The sequence below is a fragment of the Pelobates fuscus genome, chromosome 3 (genome assembly GCF_036172605.1).
Source record: "Pelobates fuscus isolate aPelFus1 chromosome 3, aPelFus1.pri, whole genome shotgun sequence".
Classification (NCBI taxonomy): domain Eukaryota; kingdom Metazoa; phylum Chordata; class Amphibia; order Anura; family Pelobatidae; genus Pelobates; species Pelobates fuscus.
In genome coordinates this window covers 396,235,134-396,255,852 of record NC_086319.1, presented here as the reverse complement: position 1 = coordinate 396,255,852, position 20,719 = coordinate 396,235,134, and the positions used below count along the sequence as shown (strand labels likewise).

At 42.0% G+C, this 20,719-nt stretch overlaps 14 non-coding genes across 14 annotated transcripts; all 14 read right to left on the bottom strand.

Moving 5' to 3' along the window:
• Positions 1-199: 199 nt before the first annotated feature.
• Positions 200-281, bottom strand: TRNAL-AAG (transfer RNA leucine (anticodon AAG)). The gene has a single exon. It is a non-coding gene; the product is annotated as a tRNA-Leu (tRNA).
• A 2,447-nt stretch (positions 282-2,728) lies between these two features.
• Positions 2,729-2,800, bottom strand: TRNAW-CCA (transfer RNA tryptophan (anticodon CCA)). Its single transcript has one exon. It is a non-coding gene; the product is annotated as a tRNA-Trp (tRNA).
• Positions 2,801-4,465: 1,665 nt separating this feature from the next.
• On the bottom strand, positions 4,466-4,537 carry TRNAW-CCA (transfer RNA tryptophan (anticodon CCA)). The gene has a single exon. It is a non-coding gene; the product is annotated as a tRNA-Trp (tRNA).
• An 854-nt stretch (positions 4,538-5,391) lies between these two features.
• TRNAL-AAG (transfer RNA leucine (anticodon AAG)) lies at positions 5,392-5,473 on the bottom strand. The gene has a single exon. It is a non-coding gene; the product is annotated as a tRNA-Leu (tRNA).
• Positions 5,474-6,203: 730 nt separating this feature from the next.
• Positions 6,204-6,275, bottom strand: TRNAW-CCA (transfer RNA tryptophan (anticodon CCA)). Its single transcript has one exon. It is a non-coding gene; the product is annotated as a tRNA-Trp (tRNA).
• Positions 6,276-8,859: 2,584 nt separating this feature from the next.
• On the bottom strand, positions 8,860-8,941 carry TRNAL-AAG (transfer RNA leucine (anticodon AAG)). The gene has a single exon. It is a non-coding gene; the product is annotated as a tRNA-Leu (tRNA).
• Positions 8,942-9,671: 730 nt separating this feature from the next.
• On the bottom strand, positions 9,672-9,743 carry TRNAW-CCA (transfer RNA tryptophan (anticodon CCA)). Its single transcript has one exon. It is a non-coding gene; the product is annotated as a tRNA-Trp (tRNA).
• Positions 9,744-10,597: 854 nt separating this feature from the next.
• Positions 10,598-10,679, bottom strand: TRNAL-AAG (transfer RNA leucine (anticodon AAG)). The gene has a single exon. It is a non-coding gene; the product is annotated as a tRNA-Leu (tRNA).
• A 1,657-nt stretch (positions 10,680-12,336) lies between these two features.
• Positions 12,337-12,418, bottom strand: TRNAL-AAG (transfer RNA leucine (anticodon AAG)). Its single transcript has one exon. It is a non-coding gene; the product is annotated as a tRNA-Leu (tRNA).
• A 1,656-nt stretch (positions 12,419-14,074) lies between these two features.
• On the bottom strand, positions 14,075-14,156 carry TRNAL-AAG (transfer RNA leucine (anticodon AAG)). Its single transcript has one exon. It is a non-coding gene; the product is annotated as a tRNA-Leu (tRNA).
• A 730-nt stretch (positions 14,157-14,886) lies between these two features.
• On the bottom strand, positions 14,887-14,958 carry TRNAW-CCA (transfer RNA tryptophan (anticodon CCA)). Its single transcript has one exon. It is a non-coding gene; the product is annotated as a tRNA-Trp (tRNA).
• An 854-nt stretch (positions 14,959-15,812) lies between these two features.
• Positions 15,813-15,894, bottom strand: TRNAL-AAG (transfer RNA leucine (anticodon AAG)). The gene has a single exon. It is a non-coding gene; the product is annotated as a tRNA-Leu (tRNA).
• A 731-nt stretch (positions 15,895-16,625) lies between these two features.
• TRNAW-CCA (transfer RNA tryptophan (anticodon CCA)) lies at positions 16,626-16,697 on the bottom strand. Its single transcript has one exon. It is a non-coding gene; the product is annotated as a tRNA-Trp (tRNA).
• A 1,666-nt stretch (positions 16,698-18,363) lies between these two features.
• Positions 18,364-18,435, bottom strand: TRNAW-CCA (transfer RNA tryptophan (anticodon CCA)). Its single transcript has one exon. It is a non-coding gene; the product is annotated as a tRNA-Trp (tRNA).
• Between the last annotated feature and the right edge of the window lie 2,284 nt (positions 18,436-20,719).

Below are 20,719 nucleotides of genomic sequence, written 5' to 3'. Positions count from 1 at the left end.
AGCTAAGTCTTCTTTTCATCCTGCATTACTTTTCTAACTTTCTGTGTTACTGTTCCATTTTCAAAGATCAAATGAGTATGAAACAAGTGCATTTCCATGTCCACATAAGTTGCACGCTGTGGCAAATAAGGAAGCGGTATTTAAACGGCCTGATACGTTTATTCATCCACAGAAGGCTGGAAGAAAAAAAAGAGCCTGATGGCAGCGGTGGGATTCGAACCCACGCCCCCAAAGAGCCTGGAGCCTTAATCCAGCGCCTTAGACCGCTCGGCCACGCTACCTGCGCAAAATCCCTGTGGCTGCGTACTCAAAACACGCACGCCATTTGGGAGCGTTCTGATCATTTCCTTTTCTTTCTTGTCAAAAGGTTGCAAGTCCTGACAATATCTTTCCACACTCATGCAGCACTGCTGGCGGCATAGGTCATTTAGAACGCCTTCACCTCTACAAGACCGCAAAAACACAAGAAAACTAGATCAATGCTAAAATATTACACATCCCCCCTCTATTTATTCTCACACAGAAAGAGTTTAAAGCGCAAGTTCCTCATGTTACATTCAGGTGAAATCTGCTAGCGTGTCAAATGACCACCAACAGGTGCAAACAAAAGATAACAATTCAACACCAGCATAGGGAAAGTGCTGTCCTCCAGTATTCAGCATTCAAATGCTGCCTCTAGGAAATCGATTCATTAACCTGTTTTGACAAAAAGGGAGTAAAGCAAAAAAAATTAGGAACCCATAAAATGACACGCTAAAGGAACAGGGGGACTCTATTTTTGGTTCCCGACTCCTAGTTTAAAATCCACAGGATTCATTTGAAACAATCAGGAATCCTGCAGCATGTCAAATCTACCTACTGTAGATGAGCAGGACTTTTCCCGTTTTGACCATCAACATAATGAAATAACGCAAGTACGGGATATATGGATTATATATGCTAAGCCTGCTTTTTATCCAACTCTGGTATGACAAGAGATCTGTGCTTACTCTTCTCCAACGTGATTTGAACACGCAACCTTCTGATCTGGAGTCAGACGCGCTACCGTTGCGCCACGAGGTCTCATTGTAAAGGTGGATGTGGTCGTCAACAGAGTAGCCAACAAAGGTAGTTTTTTTTCCCCCACCGACATAAAATTAGATAGATTCTGACAAATTAAATATTCAGCCTAAAGAGGAAAGAAAATAAGTACTTTTCTTTTCAGCACAATACCACTGTAATTGAAGGCAAAGCCAAACAGAAAGGCACTGCACCAGCTAGCCAGTATCTGTGTTTGGGGCCATGTGAAGCCGTACCGGTTTAATTACATTACAATGGAACATGCAAATGCTGGGGTGAATCGTGCATGGTGTGGAATTCTCCACGTGACTTACTCTTTGCTAGCTTTATATTTAGGACAATTTATGGCCTCTTTCAAGTGAGAAGAAAGATGTTAAATTCTCTTCCTAAAGAAGGTGTTTTATGGAATTCAGTAGATGTATTTGAGGATGGCCTCGATGTTCTTGTGGCAAAGCTGGAAACTATGCCACTTTAGTATCTAAAGTGGGTATTGTAACACAGCTTGTTGATCCAAGGAGAAATCGGAATGCACATATGGAGTTCTAAAGGAATCCTGCTGCCCAACTTGGGGCACAATTGAAAATGACTTCAGGTCTTTCTTTTTTTCCTTTCTCCTTCTTTTGGAACAACAAGGGGAAGAAGGGTGGGTGAAATGTTGAAGCTGAGTCTTCTTTTCATCCTGCATTACTTTTCTAACTTTCTGTGTTACTGTTCCATTTTCAAAGATCAAATGAGTATGCAACAAGTGCATTTCCATGTCCACATAAGTTGCACGTTGTGGCAAATAAGGAAGCGGTATTTAAACGGCGTGATACGTTTATTCATCCACAGAAGGCTGGAAGAAAAAATGAGCCTGATGGCAGCGGTGGGATTCAAACCCACGCCCCCGAAGAGACTGGAGCCTTAATCCAGCGCCTTAGACCGCTCGGCCACGCTACCTGCACAAAATCCCTGTGGCTGCGTACTCAAAACACGCACGCCATTTGGGAGCGTTCTGATCATTTCATTTTCTTTCTTGTCAAAAGGTTGCAAGTCCCGACAATATCTTTCCACACTCATGCAGCACTGCTGGCGGCATAGGTCATTTAGAACGCCTTCACCTCTACAAGACCGCAAAAACACAAGAAAACTAGATCAATGCTAAAATATTACACATCCCCCTCTATTTATTCTCACACAGAAAGAGTTTAAAGCGCAAGTTCCTCATGTTACATTCAGGTGAAATCTGCTAGCGTGTCAAATGACCACCAACAGGTGCAAACAAAAGATAACAATTCAACACCAGCATAGGGAAAGTGCTGTCCTCCAGTATTCAGCATTCAAATGCTGCCTCTAGGAAATCGATTCATTAACCTGTTTTGACAAAAAGGGAGTAAAGCAAAAAAAAGGAGGAACCCATAAAATGACACGCTAAAGGAACAGGGGGACTCTATTTTTGGTTCCCGACTCCTAGTTTAAAATCCACAGGATTCATTTGAAACAATCAAGAATCCTGAAGCATGTCAAATCTACCTACTGTAGATGAGCAGGACTTTTCCCGTTTTGACCATCAACATAATGAAATAACGCAAGTACGGGATATATGGATTATATATGCTAAGCCTGCTTTTTATCCAACTCTGGTATGAAAAGAGATCTGTGCTTACTCTTCTCCAAAGCAAAAGCAGCATGACCCCGACGTGATTTGAACACGCAACCTTCTGATCTGGAGTCAGACGCGCTACCGTTGCGCCACGAGGTCTCATTGTAAAGGTGGATGTGGTCGTCAACAGAGTAGCCAACAAAGGTAGGTTTTTTCCCCCACCGACATAAAATTAGATAGATTCTGACAAATTAAATATTCAGCCTAAAGAGGAAAGAAAATAAGTACTTTTCTTTTCAGCACAATACCACTGTAATTGAAGGCAAAGCCAAACAGAAAGGCACTGCACCAGCTAGCCAGTTTCTGTGTTTGTGGCCATGTGAAGCCATACCGGTTTAATTACATTACAATGGAACATGCAAATGCTGGGGTGAATCGTGCATGGTGTGGAATTCTCCACGTGACTTACTCTTTGCTAGCTTTATATTTAGGACAATTTATGGCCTCTTTCAAGTGAGAAGAAAGATGTTAAATTCTCTTCCTAAAGAAGGTGTTTTATGGAATTCAGTAGATGTATTTGAGGATGGCCTCGATGTTCTTGTGGCAAAGCTGGAAACTATGCCACTTTAGTATCTAAAGTGGGTATTGTAACACAGCTTGTTGATCCAAGGAGAAATCGGAATGCACATATGGAGTTCTAAAGGAATCCTGCTGCCCAACTTGGGGCACAATTGAAAATGACTTCAGGTCTTTCTTTTTTTCCTTTCTCCTTCTTTTGGAACAACAAGGGGAAGAAGGGTGGGTGAAATGTTGAAGCTGAGTCTTCTTTTCATCCTGCATTACTTTTCTAACTTTCTGTGTTACTGTTCCATTTTCAAAGATCAAATGAGTATGCAACAAGTGCATTTCCATGTCCACATAAGTTGCACGTTGTGGCAAATAAGGAAGCGGTATTTAAACGGCGTGATACGTTTATTCATCCACAGAAGGCTGGAAGAAAAAAATAGCCTGATGGCAGCGGTGGGATTCAAACCCACGCCCCCGAAGAGACTGGAGCCTTAATCCAGCGCCTTAGACCGCTCGGCCACGCTACCTGCGCAAAATCCCTGTGGCTGCGTACTCAAAACACGCACGCCATTTGGGAGCGTTCTGATCATTTCCTTTTCTTTCTTGTCAAAAGGTTGCAAGTCCCGACAATATCTTTCCACACTCATGCAGCACTGCTGGCGGCATAGGTCATTTAGAACGCCTTCACCTCTACAAGACCGCAAAAACACAAGAAAACTAGATCAATGCTAAAATATTACACATCCCCCTCTATTTATTCTCACACAGAAAGAGTTTAAAGCGCAAGTTCCTCATGTTACATTCAGGTGAAATCTGCTAGCGTGTCAAATGACCACCAACAGGTGCAAACAAAAGATAACAATTCAACACCAGCATAGGGAAAGTGCTGTCCTCCAGTATTCAGCATTCAAATGCTGCCTCTAGGAAATCGATTCATTAACCTGTTTTGACAAAAAGGGAGTAAAGCAAAAAAAAGGAGGAACCCATAAAATGACACGCTAAAGGAACAGGGGGACTCTATTTTTGGTTCCCGACTCCTAGTTTAAAATCCACAGGATTCATTTGAAACAATCAGGAATCCTGCAGCATGTCAAATCTACCTACTGTAGATGAGCAGGACTTTTCCCGTTTTGACCATCAACATAATGAAATAACGCAAGTACGGGATATATGGATTATATATGCTAAGCCTGCTTTTTATCCAACTCTGGTATGACAAGAGATCTGTGCTTACTCTTCTCCAAAGCAAAAGCAGCATGACCCCGACGTGATTTGAACACGCAACCTTCTGATCTGGAGTCAGACGCGCTACCGTTGCGCCACGAGGTCTCATTGTAAAGGTGGACGTGGTCGTCAACAGAGTAGCCAACAAAGGTAGTTTTTTTTCCCCCACCGACATAAAATTAGATAGATTCTGACGAATTAAATATTCAGCCTAAAGAGGAAAGAAAATAAGTACTTTTCTTTTCAGCACAATACCACTGTAATTGAAGGCAAAGCCAAACAGAAAGGCACTGCACCAGCTAGCCAGTTTCTGTGTTTGTGGCCATGTGAAGCCATACCGGTTTAATTACATTACAATGGAACATGCAAATGCTGGGGTGAATCGTGCATGGTGTGGAATTCTCCACGTGACTTACTCTTTGCTAGCTTTATATTTAGGACAATTTATGGCCTCTTTCAAGTGAGAAGAAAGATGTTAAATTCTCTTCTTAAAGAAGGTGTTTTATGGAATTCAGTAGATGTATTTGAGGATGGCCTCGATGTTCTTGTGGCAAAGCTGGAAACTATGCCACTTTAGTATCTAAAGTGGGTATTGTAACACAGCTTGTTGATCCAAGGAGAAATCGGAATGCACATATGGAGTTCTAAAGGAATCCTGCTGCCCAACTTGGGGCACAATTGAAAATGACTTCAGGTCTTTCTTTTTTTCCTTTCTCCTTCTTCTGGAACAACAAGGGGAAGAAGGGTGGGTGAAATGTTGAAGCTGAGTCTTCTTTTCATCCTGCATTACTTTTCTAACTTTCTGTGTTACTGTTCCATTTTCAAAGATCAAATGAGTATGCAACAAGTGCATTTCCATGTCCACATAAGTTGCACGTTGTGGCAAATAAGGAAGCGGTATTTAAACGGCGTGATACGTTTATTCATCCACAGAAGGCTGGAAGAAAAAAAGAGCCTGATGGCAGCGGTGGGATTCGAACCCACGCCCCCGAAGAGACTGGAGCCTTAATCCAGCACCTTGGACCGCTCGGCCACGCTACCTGCGTAAAATCCCTGTGGCTGCGTACTCAAAACACGCACGCCATTTGGGAGCGTTCTGATCATTTCATTTTCTTTCTTGTTAAAAGGTTGCAAGTCCCGACAATATCTTTCCACACTCATGCAGCACTGCTGGCGGCATAGGTCATTTAGAACGCCTTCACCTCTACAAGACCGCAAAAACACAAGAAAACTAGATCAATGCTAAAATATTACACATCCCCCTCTATTTATTCTCACACAGATAGAGTTTAAAGCGCAAGTTCCTCATTTTACATTCAGGTGAAATCTGCTAGCATGTCAAATGACCACCAACAGGTGCAAACAAAAGATAACAATTCAACACCAGCATAGGGAAAGTGCTGTCCTCCAGTATTCAGCATTCAAATGCTGCCTCTAGGAAATCGATTCATTAACCTGTTTTGACAAAAAGGGAGTAAAGCAAAAAAAAGGAGGAACCCATAAAATGACAAGCTAAAGGAACAGGGGGACTCTATTTTTGGTTCCCGACTCCTAGTTTAAAATCCACAGGATTCATTTGAAACAATCAGGAATCCTGCAGCATGTCAAATCTACCTACTGTAGATGAGCAGGACTTTTCCCGTTTTGACCATCAACATAATGAAATAACGCAAGTACGGGATATATGGATTATATATGCTAAGCCTGCTTTTTATCCAACTCTGGTATGACAAGAGATCTGTGCTTACTCTTCTCCAAAGCAAAAGCAGCATGACCCCGACGTGATTTGAACACGCAACCTTCTGATCTGGAGTCAGACGCGCTACCGTTGCACCACAAGGTCTCATTATAAAGTTGGACGTGGTCGTCAACAGAGTAGCCAACAAAGGTAGTTTTTTTTCCCCCACCGACATAAAATTAGATAGATTCTGACAAATTAAATATTCAGCCTAAAGAGGAAAGAAAATAAGTACTTTTCTTTTCAGCACAATACCACTGTAATTGAAGGCAAAGCCAAACAGAAAGGCACTGCACCAGCTAGCCAGTATCTGTGTTTGTGGCCATGTGAAGCCATACCGGTTTAATTACATTACAATGGAACATGCAAATGCTGGGGTGAATCGTGCATGGTGTGGAATTCTCCACGTGACTTACTCTTTGCTAGCTTTATATTTAGGACAATTTATGGCCTCTTTCAAGTGAGAAGAAAGATGTTAAATTCTCTTCTTAAAGAAGGTGTTTTATGGAATTCAGTAGATGTATTTGAGGATGGCCTCGATGTTCTTGTGGCAAAGCTGGAAACTATAGTATCTAAAGTGGGTATTGTAACACAGCTTGTTGATCCAAGGAGAAATCGGAATGCACATATGGAGTTCTATAGGAATCCTGCTGCCCAACTTGGGGCACAATTGAAAATGACTTCAGGTCTTTCTTTTTTTCCTTTCTCCTTCTTTTGGAACAACAAGGGGAAGAAGGGTGGGTGAAATGTTGAAGCTGAGTCTTCTTTTCATCCTGCATTACTTTTCTAACTTTCTGTGTTACTGTTCCATTTTCAAAGATCAAATGAGTATGCAACAAGTGCATTTCCATGTCCACATAAGTTGCACGTTGGGGCAAATAAGGAAGCGGTATTTAAACGGCGTGATACGTTTATTCATCCACAGAAGGCTGGAAGAAAAAAAGAGCCTGATGGCAGCGGTGGGATTCGAACCCACGCCCCCGAAGAGACTGGAGCCTTAATCCAGCGCCTTGGACTGCTCGGCCACGCTACCTGCGCAAAATCCCTGTGGCTGCGTACTCAAAACACGCACGCCATTTGGGAGCGTTCTGATCATTTCATTTTCTTTCTTGTCAAAAGGTTGCAAGTCCCGACAATATCTTTCCACACTCATGCAGCACTGCTGGCGGCATAGGTCATTTAGAACGCCTTCACCTCTACAAGACCGCAAAAACACAAGAAAACTAGATCAATGCTAAAATATTACACATCCCCCTCTATTTATTCTCACACAGATAGAGTTTAAAGCGCAAGTTCCTCATTTTACATTCAGGTGAAATCTGCTAGCATGTCAAATGACCACCAACAGGTGCAAACAAAAGATAACAATTCAACACCAGCATAGGGAAAGTGCTGTCCTCCAGTATTCAGCATTCAAATGCTGCCTCTAGGAAATCGATTCATTAACCTGTTTTGACAAAAAGGGAGTAAAGCAAAAAAAAGGAGGAACCCATAAAATAACACGCTAAAGGAACAGGGGGACTCTATTTTTGGTTCCCGACTCCTAGTTTAAAATCCACAGGATTCATTTGAAACAATCAGGAATCCTGCAGCATGTCAAATCTACCTACTGTAGATGAGCAGGACTTTTCCCGTTTTGACCATCAACATAATGAAATAACGCAAGTACGGGATATATGGATTATATATGCTAAGCCTGCTTTTTATCCAACTCTGGTATGACAAGAGATCTGTGCTTACTCTTCTCCAAAGCAAAAGCAGCATGACCCCGACGTGATTTGAACACGCAAACTTCTGATCTGCAGTCAGACGCGCTACCGTTGCGCCACAAGGTCTCATTATAAAGGTGGACGTGGTCGTCAACAGAGTAGCCAACAAAGGTAGTTTTTTTTCCCCCACCGACATAAAATTAGATAGATTCTGACAAATTAAATATTCAGCCTAAAGAGGAAAGAAAATAAGTACTTTTCTTTTCAGCACAATACCACTGTAATTGAAGGCAAAGCCAAACAGAAAGGCACTGCACCAGCTAGCCAGTATCTGTGTTTGTGGCCATGTGAAGCCATACCGGTTTAATTACATTACAATGGAACATGCAAATGCTGGGGTGAATCGTGCATGGTGTGGAATTCTCCACGTGACTTACTCTTTGCTAGCTTTATATTTAGGACAATTTATGGCCTCTTTCAAGTGAGAAGAAAGATGTTAAATTCTCTTCCTAAAGAAGGTGTTTTATGGAATTCAGTAGATGTATTTGAGGATGGCCTCGATGTTCTTGTGGCAAAGCTGGAAACTATGCCACTTTAGTATCTAAAGTGGGTATTGTAACACAGCTTGTTGATCCAAGGAGAAATCGGAATGCACATATGGAGTTCTAAAGGAATCCTGCTGCCCAATTTGGGGCACAATTGAAAATGACTTCAGGTCTTTCTTTTTTTCCTTTCTCCTTCTTTTGGAACAACAAGGGGAAGAAGGGTGGGTGAAATGTTGAAGCTGAGTCTTCTTTTCATCCTGCATTACTTTTCTAACTTTCTGTGTTACTGTTCCATTTTCAAAGATCAAATGAGTATGCAACAAGTGCATTTCCATGTCCACATAAGTTGCACGCTGTGGCAAATAATGAAGCGGTATTTAAACGGCGTGATACGTTTATTCATCCACAGAAGGCTGGAAGAAAAAAAGAGCCTGATGGCAGCGGTGGGATTCGAACCCACGCCCCCGAAGAGACTGGAGCCTTAATCCAGCGCCTTAGACCGCTCGGCCACGCTACCTGCGCAAAATCCCTGTGGCTGCGTACTCAAAACACGCACGCCATTTGGGAGCGTTCTGATCATTTCATTTTCTTTCTTGTCAAAAGGTTGCAAGTCCTGACAATATCTTTCCACACTCATGCAGCACTGCTGGCGGCATAGGTCATTTAGAACGCCTTCACCTCTACAAGACCGCAAAAACACAAGAAAACTAGATCAATGCTAAAATATTACACATCCCCCTCTATTTATTCTCACACAGAAAGAGTTTAAAGCGCAAGTTCCTCATTTTACATTCAGGTGAAATCTGCTAGCATGTCAAATGACCACCAACAGGTGCAAACAAAAGATAACAATTCAACACCAGCATAGGGAAAGTGCTGTCCTCCAGTATTCAGCATTCAAATGCTGCCTCTAGGAAATCGATTCATTAACCTGTTTTGACAAAAAGGGAGTAAAGCAAAAAAAAGGAGGAACCCATAAAATGACACGCTAAAGGAACAAGGGGACTCTATTTTTGGTTCCCGACTCCTATTTTAAAATCCACAGGATTCATTTGAAACAATCAGGAATCCTGCAGCATGTCAAATCTACCTACTGTAGATGAGCAGGACTTTTCCCGTTTTGACCATCAACATAATGAAATAACGCAAGTACGGGATATATGGATTATATATGCTAAGCCTGCTTTTTATCCAACTCTGGTATGACAAGAGATCTGTGCTTACTCTTCTCCAAAGCAAAAGCAGCATGACCCCGACGTGATTTGAACACGCAACCTTCTGATCTGGAGTCAGACGCGCTACCGTTGCACCACGAGGTCTCATTGTAAAGGTGGATGTGGTCGTCAACAGAGTAGCCAACAAAGGTAGGTTTTTTTCCCCCACCGACATAAAATTAGATAGATTCTGACAAATTAAATATTCAGCCTAAAGAGGAAAGAAAATAAGTACTTTTCTTTTCAGCACAATACCACTGTAATTGAAGGCAAAGCCAAACAGAAAGGCACCGCACCAGCTAGCCAGTTTCTGTGTTTGTGGCCATGTGAAGCCATACCGGTTTAATTACATTACAATGGAACATGCAAATGCTGGGGTGAATCGTGCATGGTGTGGAATTCTCCACGTGACTTACTCTTTGCTAGCTTTATATTTAGGACAATTTATGGCCTCTTTCAAGTGAGAAGAAAGATGTTAAATTCTCTTCCTAAAGAAGGTGTTTTATGGAATTCAGTAGATGTATTTGAGGATGGCCTCGATGTTCTTGTGGCAAAGCTGGAAACTATGCCACTTTAGTATCTAAAGTGGGTATTGTAACACAGCTTGTTGATCCAAGGAGAAATCGGAATGCACATATGGAGTTCTAAAGGAATCCTGCTGCCCAACTTGGGGCACAATTGAAAATGACTTCAGGTATTTCTTTTTTTCCTTTCTCCTTCTTTTGGAACAACAAGGGGAAGAAGGGTGGGTGAAATGTTGAAGCTGAGTCTTCTTTTCATCCTGCATTACTTTTCTAACTTTCTGTGTTACTGTTCCATTTTCAAAGATCAAATGAGTATGCAACAAGTGCATTTCCATGTCCACATAAGTTGCACGTTGTGGCAAATAAGGAAGCGGTATTTAAACGGCGTGATACGTTTATTCATCCACAGAAGGCTGGAAGAAAAAAAGAGCCTGATGGCAGCGGTGGGATTCGAACCCACGCCCCCGAAGAGACTGGAGCCTTAATCCAGCGCCTTAGACCGCTCGGCCACGCTACCTGCGCAAAATTCCTGTGGCTGCGTACTCAAAACACGCACGCCATTTGGGAGCGTTCTGATCATTTCCTTTTCTTTCTTGTCAAAAGGTTGCAAGTCCCGACAATATCTTTCCACACTCATGCAGCACTGCTGGCGGCATAGGTCATTTAGAACGCCTTCACCTCTACAAGACCGCAAAAACACAAGAAAACTAGATCAATGCTAAAATATTACACATCCCCCTTTATTTATTCTCACACAGAAAGAGTTTAAAGCGCAAGTTCCTCATTTTACATTCAGGTGAAATCTGCTAGCATGTCAAATGACCACCAACAGGTGCAAACAAAAGATAACAATTCAACACCAGCATAGGGAAAGTGCTGTCCTCCAGTATTCAGCATTCAAATGCTGCCTCTCGGAAATCGATTCATTAACCTGTTTTGACAAAAAGTTAGTAAAGCAAAAAAAAAGGAGGAACCCATAAAATGACACGCTAAAGGAACAGGGGGACTCTATTTTTGTTTCCCGACTCCTATTTTAAAATCCACAGGATTCATTTGAAACAATCAGGAATCCTGCAGCATGTCAAATCTACCTACTGTAGATGAGCAGGACTTTTCCCGTTTTGACCATCAACATAATGAAATAACGCAAGTACGGGATATATGGATTATATATGCTAAGCCTGCTTTTTATCCAACTCTGGTATGACAAGAGATCTGTGCTTACTCTTCTCCAAAGCAAAAGCAGCATGACCCCGACGTGATTTGAACACACAACCTTCTGATCTGGAGTCAGACGCGCTAGCGTTGCGCCACGAGGTCTCATTGTAAAGGTGGACGTGGTCGTCAACAGAGTAGCCAACAAAGGTAGTTTTTTTTCCCCCACCGACATAAAATTAGATAGATTCTGACAAATTAAATATTCAGCCTAAAGAGGAAAGAAAATAAGTACTTTTCTTTTCAGCACAATACCACTGTAATTGAAGGCAAAGCCAAACAGAAAGGCACTGCACCAGCTAGCCAGTATCTGTGTTTGTGGCCATGTGAAGCCATACCGGTTTAATTACATTACAATGGAACATGCAAATGCTGGGGTGAATCGTGCATGGTGTGGAATTCTCCACGTGACTTACTCTTTGCTAGCTTTATATTTAGGACAATTTATGGCCTCTTTCAAGTGAGAAGAAAGATGTTAAATTCTCTTCCTAAAGAAGGTGTTTTATGGAATTCAGTAGATGTATTTGAGGATGGCCTCGATGTTCTTGTGGCAAAGCTGGAAACTATGCCACTTTAGTATCTAAAGTGGGTATTGTAACACAGCTTGTTGATCCAAGGAGAAATCGGAATGCACATATGGAGTTCTAAAGGAATCCTGCTGCCCAACTTGGGGCACAATTGAAAATGACTTCAGGTCTTTCTTTTTTTCCTTTCTCCTTCTTTTGGAACAACAAGGGGAAGAAGGGTGGGTGAAATGTTGAAGCTGAGTCTTCTTTTCATCCTGCATTACTTTTCTAACTTTCTGTGTTACTGTTCCATTTTCAAAGATCAAATGAGTATGCAACAAGTGCATTTCCATGTCCACATAAGTTGCACGTTGTGGCAAATAAGGAAGCGGTATTTAAACGGCGTGATACGTTTATTCATCCACAGAAGGCTGGAAGAAAAAAAGAGCCTGATGGCAGCGGTGGGATTCGAACCCACGCCCCCGAAGAGACTGGAGCCTTAATCCAGCGCCTTAGACCGCTCGGCCACGCTACCTGCGCAAAATCCCTGTGGCTGCGTACTCAAAACACGCACGCCATTTGGGAGCGTTCTGATCATTTCATTTTCTTTCTTGTCAAAAGGTTGCAAGTCCTGACAATATCTTTCCACACTCATGCAGCACTGCTGGCGGCATAGGTCATTTAGAACGCCTTCACCTCTACAAGACCGCAAAAACACAAGAAAACTAGATCAATGCTAAAATATTACACATCCCCCTCTATTTATTCTCACACAGAAAGAGTTTAAAGCGCAAGTTCCTCATTTTACATTCAGGTGAAATCTGCTAGCATGTCAAATGACCACCAACAGGTGCAAACAAAAGATAACAATTCAACACCAGCATAGGGAAAGTGCTGTCCTCCAGTATTCAGCATTCAAATGCTGCCTCTAGGAAATCGATTCATTAACCTGTTTTGACAAAAAGGGAGTAAAGCAAAAAAAAGGAGGAACCCATAAAATGACACGCTAAAGGAACAGGGGGACTCTATTTTTGGTTCCCGACTCCTAGTTTAAAATCCACAGGTTTCATTTGAAACAATCAGGAATCCTGCAGCATGTCAAATCTACCTACTGTAGATGAGCAGGACTTTTCCCGTTTTGACCATCAACATAATGAAATAACGCAAGTACGGGATATATGGATTATATATGCTAAGCCTGCTTTTTATCCAACTCTGGTATGACAAGAGATCTGTGCTTACTCTTCTCCAAAGCAAAAGCAGCATGACCCCGACGTGATTTGAACATGCAACCTTCTGATCTGGAGTCAGACGCGCTACCGTTGCGCCACGAGGTCTCATTGTAAAGGTGGACGTGGTCGTCAACAGAGTAGCCAACAAAGGTAGGTTTTTTTCCCCCACCGACATAAAATTAGATAGATTCTGACAAATTAAATATTCAGCCTAAAGAGGAAAGAAAATAAGTACTTTTCTTTTCAGCACAATACCACTGTAATTGAAGGCAAAGCCAAACAGAAAGGCACTGCACCAGCTAGCCAGTATCTGTGTTTGTGGCCATGTGAAGCCATACCGGTTTAATTACATTACAATGGAACATGCAAATGCTGGGGTGAATCGTGCATGGTGTGGAATTCTCCACGTGACTTACTCTTTGCTAGCTTTATATTTAGGACAATTTATGGCCTCTTTCAAGTGAGAAGAAAGATGTTAAATTCTCTTCCTAAAGAAGGTGTTTTATGGAATTCAGTAGATGTATTTGAGGATGGCCTCGATGTTCTTGTGGCAAAGCTGGAAACTATGCCACTTTAGTATCTAAAGTGGGTATTGTAGCACAGCTTGTTGATCCAAGGAGAAATCGGAATGCACATCTGGAGTTCTAAAGGAATCCTGCTGCCCAACTTGGGGCACAATTGAAAATGACTTCAGGTCTTTCTTTTTTTCCTTTCTCCTTCTTTTGGAACAACAAGGGGAAGAAGGGTGGGTGAAATGTTGAAGCTGAGTCTTCTTTTCATCCTGCATTACTTTTCTAACTTTCTGTGTTACTGTTCCATTTTCAAAGATCAAATGAGTATGCAACAAGTGCATTTCCATGTCCACATAAGTTGCACGTTGTGGCAAATAAGGAAGCGGTATTTAAACGGCGTGATACGTTTATTCATCCACAGAAGGCTGGAAGAAAAAAAGAGCCTGATGGCAGCGGTGGGATTCGAACCCACGTCCCCGAAGAGACTGGAGCCTTAATCCAGCGCCTTAGACCGCTCGGCCACGCTACCTGCGCAAAATCCCTGTGGCTGCGTACTCAAAACACGCACGCCATTTGGGAGCGTTCTGATCATTTCATTTTCTTTCTTGTCAAAAGGTTGCAAGTCCTGACAATATCTTTCCACACTCATGCAGCACTGCTGGCGGCATAGGTCATTTAGAACGCCTTCACCTCTACAAGACCGCAAAAACACAAGAAAACTAGATCAATGCTAAAATATTACACATCCCCCTCTATTTATTCTCACACAGAAAGAGTTTAAAGCGCAAGTTCCTCATTTTACATTCAGGTGAAATCTGCTAGCATGTCAAATGACCACCAACAGGTGCAAACAAAAGATAACAATTCAACACCAGCATAGGGAAAGTGCTGTCCTCCAGTATTCAGCATTCAAATGCTGCCTCTAGGAAATCGATTCATTAACCTGTTTTGACAAAAAGGGAGTAAAGCAAAAAAAAGGAGGAACCCATAAAATGACACGCTAAAGGAACAGGGGGACTCTATTTTTGGTTCCCGACTCCTAGTTTAAAATCCACAGGTTTCATTTGAAACAATCAGGAATCCTGCAGCATGTCAAATCTACCTACTGTAGATGAGCAGGACTTTTCCCGTTTTGACCATCAACATAATGAAATAACGCAAGTACGGGATATATGGATTATATATGCTAAGCCTGCTTTTTATCCAACTCTGGTATGACAAGAGATCTGTGCTTACTCTTCTCCAAAGCAAAAGCAGCATGACCCCGACGTGATTTGAACACGCAACCTTCTGATCTGGAGTCAGACGCGCTACCGTTGCGCCACGAGGTCTCATTGTAAAGGTGGACGTGGTCGTCAACAGAGTAGCCAACAAAGGTAGGTTTTTTTCCCCCACCGACATAAAATTAGATAGATTCTGACAAATTAAATATTCAGCCTAAAGAGGAAAGAAAATAAGTACTTTTCTTTTCAGCACAATACCACTGTAATTGAAGGCAAAGCCAAACAGAAAGGCACTGCACCAGCTAGCCAGTATCTGTGTTTGTGGCCATGTGAAGCCATACCGGTTTAATTACATTACAATGGAACATGCAAATGCTGGGGTGAATCGTGCATGGTGTGGAATTCTCCACGTGACTTACTCTTTGCTAGCTTTATATTTAGGACAATTTATGGCCTCTTTCAAGTGAGAAGAAAGATGTTAAATTCTCTTCCTAAAGAAGGTGTTTTATGGAATTCAGTAGATGTATTTGAGGATGGCCTCGATGTTCTTGTGGCAAAGCTGGAAACTATGCCACTTTAGTATCTAAAGTGGGTATTGTAGCACAGCTTGTTGATCCAAGGAGAAATCGGAATGCACATCTGGAGTTCTAAAGGAATCCTGCTGCCCAACTTGGGGCACAATTGAAAATGACTTCAGGTCTTTCTTTTTTTCCTTTCTCCTTCTTTTGGAACAACAAGGGGAAGAAGGGTGGGTGAAATGTTGAAGCTGAGTCTTCTTTTCATTCTGCATTACTTTTCTAACTTTCTGTGTTACTGTTCCATTTTCAAAGATCAAATGAGTATGCAACAAGTGCATTTCCATGTCCACATAAGTTGCACGTTGTGGCAAATAAGGAAGCGGTATTTAAACGGCGTGATACGTTTATTCATCCACAGAAGGCTGGAAGAAAAAAAGAGCCTGATGGCAGCGGTGGGATTCGAACCCACGCCCCCGAAGAGACTGGAGCCTTAATCCAGCGCCTTAGACCGCTCGGCCACGCTACCTGCACAAAATTCCTGTGGCTGCGTACTCAAAACACGCACGCCATTTGGGAGCGTTCTGATCATTTCCTTTTCTTTCTTGTCAAAAGGTTGCAAGTCCCGACAATATCTTTCCACACTCATGCAGCACTGCTGGCGGCATAGGTCATTTAGAACGCCTTCACCTCTACAAGACCGCAAAAACACAAGAAAACTAGATCAATGCTAAAATATTACACATCCCCCTTTATTTATTCTCACACAGAAAGAGTTTAAAGCGCAAGTTCCTCATTTTACATTCAGGTGAAATCTGCTAGCATGTCAAATGACCACCAACAGGTGCAAACAAAAGATAACAATTCAACACCAGCATAGGGAAAGTGCTGTCCTCCAGTATTCAGCATTCAAATGCTGCCTCTAGGAAATCGATTCATTAACCTGTTTTGACAAAAAGTTAGTAAAGCAAAAAAAAAGGAGGAACCCATAAAATGACACGCTAAAGGAACAGGGGGACTCTATTTTTGGTTCCCGACTCCTATTTTAAAATCCACAGGATTCATTTGAAACAATCAGGAATCCTGCAGCATGTCAAATCTACCTACTGTAGATGAGCAGGACTTTTCCCGTTTTGACCATCAACATGATGAAATAACGCAAGTACGGGATATATGGATTATATATGCTAAGCCTGCTTTTTATCCAACTCTGGTATGACAAGAGATCTGTGCTTACTCTTCTCCAAAGCAAAAGCAGCATGACCCCGACGTGATTTGAACACGCAACCTTCTGATCTGGAGTCAGACGCGCTACCGTTGCGCCACGAGGTCTCATTGTAAAGGTGGATGTGGTCGTCAACAGAGTAGCCAACAAAGGTAGGTTTTTTTCCCCCACCGACATAAAATTAGATAGATTCTGACAAATTAAATATTCAGCCTAAAGAGGAAAGAAAATAAGTACTTTTCTTTTCAGCACAATACCACTGTAATTGAAGGCAAAGCCAAACAGAAAGGCACTGCACCAGCTAGCCAGTATCTTTGTTTGTGGCCATGTGAAGCCATACCGGTTTAATTACATTACAATGGAACATGCAAATGCTGGGGTGAATCGTGCATGGTGTGGAATTCTCCACGTGACTTACTCTTTGCTAGCTTTATATTTAGGACAATTTATGGCCTCTTTCAAGTGAGAAGAAAGATGTTAAATTCTCTTCCTAAAGAAGGTGTTTTATGGAATTCAGTAGATGTATTTGAGGATGGCCTCGATGTTCTTGTGGCAAAGCTGGAAACTATGCCACTTTAGTATCTAAAGTGGGTATTGTAGCACAGCTTGTTGCTCCAAGGAGAAATCGGAATGCACATATGGAGTTCTAAAGGAATCATGCTGCCCAACTTGGGGCACAATTGAAAATGACTTCAGGTCTTTCTTTTTTTCCTTTCTCCTTCTTTTGGAACAACAAGGGGAAGAAGGGTGGGTGAAATGTTGAAGCTGAGTCTTCTTTTCATCCTGCATTACTTTTCTAACTTTCTGTGTTACTGTTCCATTTTCAAAGATCAAATGAGTATGCAACAAGTGCATTTCCATGTCCACATAAGTTGCACGTTGTGGCAAATAAGGAAGCGGTATTTAAACGGCGTGATACGTTTATTCATCCACAGAAGGCTGGAAGAAAAAAAGAGCCTGATGGCAGCGGTGGGATTCGAACCCACGCCCCCGAAGAGACTGGAGCCTTAATCCAGCGCCTTAGACCACTCGACCACGCTACCTGCGCAAAATCCCTGTGGCTGCGTACTCAAAACACGCACGCCATTTGGGAGCGTTCTGATCATTTCATTTTCTTTCTTGTCAAAAGGTTGCAAGTCCTGACAATATCTTTCCACACTCATGCAGCACTGCTGGCGGCATAGGTCATTTAGAACGCCTTCACCTCTACAAGACCGCAAAAACACAAGAAAACTAGATCAATGCTAAAATATTACACATCCCCCTCTATTTATTCTCACACAGAAAGAGTTTAAAGCGCAAGTTCCTCATTTTACATTCAGGTGAAATCTGCTAGCATGTCAAATGACCACCAACAGGTGCAAACAAAAGATAACAATTCAACACCAGCATAGGGAAAGTGCTGTCCTCCAGTATTCAGCATTCAAATGCTGCCTCTAGGAAATCGATTCATTAACCTGTTTTGACAAAAAGGGAGTAAAGCAAAAAAAAGGAGGAACCCATAAAATGACACGCTAAAGGAACAGGGGGACTCTATTTTTGGTTCCCGACTCCTAGTTTAAAATCCACAGAATTCATTTGAAACAATCAGGAATCCTGCAGCATGTCAAATCTACCTACTGTAGATGAGCAGGACTTTTCCCGTTTTGACCATCAACATAATGAAATAACGCAAGTACGGGATATATGGATTATATATGCTAAGCCTGCTTTTTATCCAACTCTGGTATGACAAGAGATCTGTGCTTACTCTTCTCCAAAGCAAAAGCAGCATGACCCCGACGTGATTTGAACACACAACCTTCTGATCTGGAGTCAGACGCGCTACCGTTGCGCCACGAGGTCTCATTGTAAAGGTGGACGTGGTCGTCAACAGAGTAGCCAACAAAGGTAGTTTTTTTTCCCCCAACCGACATAAAATTAGATAGATTCTGACAAATTAAATATTCAGCCTAAAGAGGAAAGAAAATAAGTACTTTTCTTTTCAGCACAATACCACTGTAATTGAAGGCAAAGCCAAACAGAAAGGCACCGCACCAGCTAGCCAGTTTCTGTGTTTGTGGCCATGTGAAGCCATACCGGTTTAATTACATTACAATGGAACATGCAAATGCTGGGGTGAATCGTGCATGGTGTGGAATTCTCCATGTGACTTACTCTTTGCTAGCTTTATATTTAGGACAATTTATGGCCTCTTTCAAGTGAGAAGAAAGATGTTAAATTCTCTTCTTAAAGAAGGTGTTTTATGGAATTCAGTAGATGTATTTGAGGATGGCCTCGATGTTCTTGTGGCAAAGCTGGAAACTATGCCACTTTAGTATCTAAAGTGGGTATTGTAACACAGCTTGTTGATCCAAGGAGAAATCTGAATGCACATATGGAGTTCTAAAGGAATCATGCTGCCCAACTTGGGGCACAATTGAAAATGACTTCAGGTCTTTCTTTTTTTCCTTTCTCCTTCTTTTGGAACAACAAGGGGAAGAAGGGTGGGTGAAATGTTGAAGCTGAGTCTTCTTTTCATCCTGCATTACTTTTCTAACTTTCTGTGTTACTGTTCCATTTTCAAAGATCAAATGAGTATGCAACAAGTGCATTTCCATGTCCACATAAGTTGCACGTTGTGGCAAATAAGGAAGCGGTATTTAAACGGCGTGATACGTTTATTCATCCACAGAAGGCTGGAAGAAAAAAAGAGCCTGATGGCAGCGGTGGGATTCGAACCCACGCCCCCGAAGAGACTGGAGCCTTAATCCAGCGCTTTAGACCGCTCGGCCACGCTACCTGCGCAAAATCCCTGTGGCTGCGTACTCAAAACACGCACGCCATTTGGGAGCGTTCTGATCATTTCATTTTCTTTCTTGTCAAAAGGTTGCAAGTCCTGACAATATCTTTCCACACTCATGCAGCACTGCTGGCGGCATAGGTCATTTAGAACGCCTTCACCTCTACAAGACCGCAAAAACACAAGAAAACTAGATCAATGCTAAAATATTACACATCCCCCTCTATTTATTCTCACACAGAAAGAGTTTAAAGCGCAAGTTCCTCATTTTACATTCAGGTGAAATCTGCTAGCATGTCAAATGACCACCAACAGGTGCAAACAAAAGATAACAATTCAACACCAGCATAGGGAAAGTGCTGTCCTCCAGTATTCAGCATTCAAATGCTGCCTCTAGGAAATCGATTCATTAACCTGTTTTGACAAAAAGGGAGTAAAGCAAAAAAAAGGAGGAACCCATAAAATGACACGCTAAAGGAACAGGGGGACTCTATTTTTGGTTCCCGACTCCTAGTTTAAAATCCACAGGTTTCATTTGAAACAATCAGGAATCCTGCAGCATGTCAAATCTACCTACTGTAGATGAGCAGGACTTTTCCCGTTTTGACCATCAACATAATGAAATAACGCAAGTACGGGATATATGGATTATATATGCTAAGCCTGCTTTTTATCCAACTCTGGTATGACAAGAGATCTGTGCTTACTCTTCTCCAAAGCAAAAGCAGCATGACCCCGACGTGATTTGAACATGCAACCTTCTGATCTGGAGTCAGACGCGCTACCGTTGCGCCACGAGGTCTCATTGTAAAGGTGGACGTGGTCGTCAACAGAGTAGCCAACAAAGGTAGGTTTTTTTCCCCCACCGACATAAAATTAGATAGATTCTGACAAATTAAATATTCAGCCTAAAGAGGAAAGAAAATAAGTACTTTTCTTTTCAGCACAATACCACTGTAATTGAAGGCAAAGCCAAACAGAAAGGCACTGCACCAGCTAGCCAGTATCTGTGTTTGTGGCCATGTGAAGCCATACCGGTTTAATTACATTACAATGGAACATGCAAATGCTGGGGTGAATCGTGCATGGTGTGGAATTCTCCACGTGACTTACTCTTTGCTAGCTTTATATTTAGGACAATTTATGGCCTCTTTCAAGTGAGAAGAAAGATGTTAAATTCTCTTCCTAAAGAAGGTGTTTTATGGAATTCAGTAGATGTATTTGAGGATGGCCTCGATGTTCTTGTGGCAAAGCTGGAAACTATGCCACTTTAGTATCTAAAGTGGGTATTGTAGCACAGCTTGTTGATCCAAGGAGAAATCGGAATGCACATCTGGAGTTCTAAAG